This window comes from Hibiscus syriacus, unplaced genomic scaffold, assembly GCF_006381635.1.
Source record: "Hibiscus syriacus cultivar Baekdansim isolate YM2019G1 unplaced genomic scaffold, ASM638163v2 tig00003454_pilon, whole genome shotgun sequence".
NCBI lineage: Eukaryota > Viridiplantae > Streptophyta > Magnoliopsida > Malvales > Malvaceae > Hibiscus > Hibiscus syriacus.
In genome coordinates this window covers 1,879,419-1,884,426 of record NW_024061972.1, presented here as the reverse complement: position 1 = coordinate 1,884,426, position 5,008 = coordinate 1,879,419, and the positions used below count along the sequence as shown (strand labels likewise).

The 5,008-nt window shown below is 30.6% G+C and overlaps 1 long non-coding RNA gene across 2 annotated transcripts; it reads left to right on the top strand.

Annotated features, from left to right (window-relative positions):
* Positions 1–2,914: 2,914 nt before the first annotated feature.
* On the top strand, positions 2,915–4,330 carry LOC120177603. Of its 2 annotated transcripts, none has more exons than XR_005521432.1 (3): positions 2,915–3,385; positions 3,535–3,650; positions 4,046–4,330. It is a non-coding gene; the product is annotated as an uncharacterized LOC120177603 (long non-coding RNA). The 2 variants fall into 2 exon arrangements; XR_005521430.1 differs by having other exon boundaries at positions 4,043–4,330.
* The last annotated feature ends 678 nt before the right edge of the window (positions 4,331–5,008 follow it).

Sequence of the window (5,008 nt, the reverse complement as noted above, 5' to 3'; positions counted from 1 at the left end):
CAATGGCGATTATGGGTTCGTTCCCCAGTAGAGTCGCCAAACTGTTGCAACCGTCTTTCGGGTGGGTCCGGAATTGAGCTTCGACTAGAATAAATGGGTTAGAGTCGCCACTGATAATTTATTTTAAGAACGAAATGGGTTGATCGGATGCCTTGATTTCTTACTTGATTTGCATCTTACCAAAAATATGTTGGATTCGAGAGTCGGTTACAGTCAATGAAGGATTATCACCCTTGAACTGCCATTTCGGTACTAATTAATTTTCAATTGTCTTACTTAAGAAAATTGTAGTTTAAATTAAAAAGGTAAATTACGATCCAAATTACTTACCTCCGATTGATTTGAATAAAGACCCTTAAAAAGATAGAAATGTTAGATTTGTAGTGAAGTACAAAATCGAATTAAGATAGAAAGTGCGTAAATATGAAAATAATAAACAAAAAAAAATACAAATAATAAAATAAGTAAAAATAAAAATAAAATAAATAAAATGGTAAAATAAATAAAAACAAAACAAAATAAAAAATAAAACAAAATAAAAGAAAAGAAAAAATAAAAACAAAGAAAAAAGTAATAAAATAAAAAACAGAAACAAAAATAAAACAAAAAAGTTAAAAAATAAAAATAATATATATATAATATAGTGTTTAATAAAACAAGTAAAAAACAATAATAAAAGAATAATAAATATATTCGTGTAAAATACTAGGTAAAAAACAAATAAAAATAAAAAAACAAGTAAAATATATATATGTATAAACGTATAAATAAAATATTAGATAAAAGATAATAAGAAATTAAAAAATAATAAATAAATATAAAAAAATAAAAAAATAATAATAATAATAAAAGGACTAAATCGAAAGAAAATAAAATTGGGGTGTGAATTTACAAGGAAATTCAGTTTTTAAATCAATTTTTGGGTTCAAAATGCATGGTTTAAAAACCAGGGGGACCGAAGTGGGGATTTCCCCATTTTAAACGAAAACGCACGGAACCTCTGGCTCTGGTAGGGTCGATGCACGGATCTTAACTGGGTCCACAGGTCACATATAAATGTTATTTTTTCACAAACACTTTCCATTTTCTTCATTTGCGTCAAAACAGATCAAACCCAACCCTTATATTTCTCTAAAACTGTTCTTCATGTTCTTCAAAAATGAAGAACAGCCGCCGTAAAAACCCAGAAACGGTCGGCCACCACCTTGTCGGCCTCCATATACCAGCACCGGCCGCCATTCATAGGCGGTGGTCGGAATTTTTTTTGCACCTTTTTAAAGCTCTTTTCACCCTCGTCTTAAAAACATTTTTATTTTTTGAAAAAATACCTCAGGGAGGGCTAGATCTGAGTTTGAAACTCTCGATCCCTCCCCCCAAATTCATTGGCCGATCGGTTTTCGAGTCAAAAAATAGGGGAAAAACACACGAAATAAAACATATGCAAGCGAAAAGGGTCGAAAAAGGTAGGATTTTTACCTTTAATTTCTCTTCAAATTCGTAAAAACAATGCTTCGATCTCACTGTTTCTTTTCTCGTATTTGCTAGTATTTTCGTATGTCTTTCGTCTGTCCTTTCTGAGTCGTTACATGCGTATTTATAATAAAATTATATGCTATTTTTAGTCCAATAGAATCATAATGAAACTACACTTGGTGCTTGTTGTTTGTTGGTGGTTAGTGCTGAGGACTCGTCGGGAAATTCGGTCACGTGAGGAGAGGCGGCTGAAGCAACAAGGGTTAATGACAAAATCCTACTTTAATCTTTAATCTGGGCCCTTAGATCATCGTTGGATCTGACGGTTGGGCTAAAGCGGCGCAGGTGGAAAAGTAACAAACCCTAGCTGGACCTGTTCGAGTCACGGATTACTGTTTCTGGTTGTTCCAGCGGATCCGGGTCTGCAAGGGTATTGCAATTGGGCTACTGTTGGGCTACGGGTTGCTAGGCTTTGTTCTGTAAATTATTATTGGACCTATAACCAAATAATAAAACAAGTTAATGTGTATATGTAGTAAAACAATATGTAATGTGTATATAATATATATATATATATATATATATATATATATATATATATATATGCTACGTAACGGCATAAAATATACATTATATAATTTTATTATCCCACGTGCTATGTATATATTACATATACGATACGTTTATAACATAAGGGTGAAAAATGTGTGTCTACAATTAGATTAGATCAAATATAAAAAAAAAACTCACTATATTTTTTTTGTCTTCACGATGAAAGAGATGAGAAATAAATTTGGGATAGTAGCTGAAACAGTTAAACTGAGGGTTTTAAAATATTATTTATATAAAAAATACAAATAGTTTTCTCTAAAAACTACTTTCCCTCTAAAACTCAATTTCCTTTAAAACAAAATAGAAGGAAATTTTCCTCCTAAATTAATTATTTATTTAAAAAATTATTATTTAATAATATTATTAAGAGTATATCACAATTATTTCTTTTATTCATATAACGTTAAAAAAAGTATAACAATAGATTAAATATTAAACAAAATCTGACTCCTATTAAGAGCATAACATGATTATTATTATTAATTAGATTATCTTTAGACATCTTCTTAAGATAATAATAATAATAATTTAGAATAATTAAGAGTATAATTTATTTTTTTTGTATATTTTAAAATTTAAATTTAGACATTTAGAAACTTAAATTAATTATGTTTTGATTGCAATTCATCTAAAAAAACAATTGCCTACTTCAAACAAACTAAAGAAAATTAAAATCTGAATACAAGTGAAAAACTTAATTAATGGTATTAAATGTATATATCTTTGAATTGTAAGTCCTTTTACTAGAACACCACTATGTATCATATATAATATTTTTTTTCTTTTTAATTCAATGGAACTAAAATTTCACTTAACAGAGTTTCAAATTTCCCAAATATTAAAATCCCTAGCTCTCGCTCTCTCGGTACTTCCTTTTGTTATCCCTTCTCGCACAGTCACAACGACACTTCAGCACCAGCAGGCAACAAGTAGTCACAATCTCACCAACACAGTCATAACCCAAATCCCACAACAAAGCTACTCTCCTTTACCCTTCTTGTTTTACTTTTTCTCAGCTTGACATATCAACCTAGCCCAAGAAAGAAGTTGACTGTGCTTGATCTTGCTTGCATAAAACCTGAAAAATTCGAAAACGCAATACTTTAAACTTGAAGAAGCAGGATATTATACTGCACGAAAGGGAAAAAGCTATCGAGAGGATAGGGTGTTGCAGTGGCTACAGGCTTTGGATTTGCAAGTAATCGGCGCATGTGGAACCGATGAAAGGTTAAAGCCTTTGTTGAAAGTCAATTGCTCAAACGGCGTTGCTGAGGATTGATTGTTGGCACATTTGAGTAAGGTATATTGATAAATCTGAAGTTTATGTTGTTTAGCCTTTTTAATCGAACTCTAACATGAAAAATTAGCTGAAATCTGTATTTGCTTTGTAAAATTTTCGAATTGGAGGATTATGTGTGTTTAATTTTATTTGTTTGCATAAATTTTCAGCATTTTGAGCCATCGGAAGTTTGTATACTGGCGAGGTGCTTTTGCATACCTTTGGTTTATATTCGAGTGGGGAAAATCAACAAACAAGGGATTTGTTTCCAGCCTAATGCTGTAAGGTAGTTGAATTTTTACTCTTATTGGCGGATTTATCATAAATTATCCTCTTATGGATATCACATTTAGTCTATGGGTTACATGTTATCCTTTTTGTTGCAAACCATTAGCATTTATCCATAACAGACAACCATATTCTTAATTATTAAAAAATTTTGTAGAATTTTTACAGTTTGGTCTCTCTAGAAACTAGTCTTTTAGGTTTTTTCCCCCTTAATTCATTTAAATTTGGAATTATCAAATTAGTTAATTCTTTTAGTTAGTTAGTTACTTTATGGAATTATTAAAAAAATTCTGTAGAATTTTTACAATTTGGTCTCTCTAGAAACTAGTCTTTTAGGTTTTTTTCCCTTAATTCATTTAAATTTGAAAGCACAATACTTTAAACTTGAAGCAGGATACTATACTGCACAAAAGGGAAAAAGCTATCGAGAGGATAGGGTGTTGCAGTGGCTACAGGCTTTGGATTTACAAGTAATCGGCGTATGTTGAACCGATTACGTGTTGCTGAGTAATTGTTATAACATTTGTCTTTAGTCTTCTAAAACAAGAAATTTGGTTATTGGAAATTTATTTCGTGTTGCTGAGTAGTTGTTCGTTACTTCAAATTTCAAGTATTTTTACTGAAATGTTGATTCCTTTTTGAAGTTATAACATTTGGAATGATTTAATCGATTGATACATTGAACTGTTGATTTGTTTGTTGATTCTTTTTGAAGAATTATGTGATTATTTGAATTTTTTATGTTAAAATATCTTGGAGACTTTTACAGTGCCTAACTTTTAAGTTCGTAAAGTTGGTTGCAAAATTGCATGCTTCCACCTAGAACTGGCAAATGAGTTCCTAGATACTGTCATGCTGAAGGTTACCATAATTCACTTGAAAAATCTTTGGATGTAATATTGGATTATGCAGTAATCAAAGTGTGAAAAGACGGCATGAAAAAAATGAAAGCAAACCATGAAATAGATCTCTTATTTTTGGTTGTACATAGCCTACTATGGTTCTACATTGCAAAGTGATAGATAGGTACAACTCAATTTCTACACATTCTACAATTAATCCTAATTAACTAAGGTTTTAAAATGAATTCACTAAGATTGAAGGGAAAACATGATTGTACCCTCAATGCTACCTGTTATGTTCTAGTCCATGTTTTATGATCTAAATAAATCTGTGATCGACTAACTTTAGGTCTTCAATTTTTATAATGTTAATATATTATATTTCCCTCTTCATTTTCTTGGTTTGACATGGATAGGTTGTTTAGTACGAATTTGGTTGCCTATTATTAGTTCCTTTATTTGGTTCTCATCTACCTTTTAACAGCACAAGTTTGTGTTCGGGTACACTCGTCGG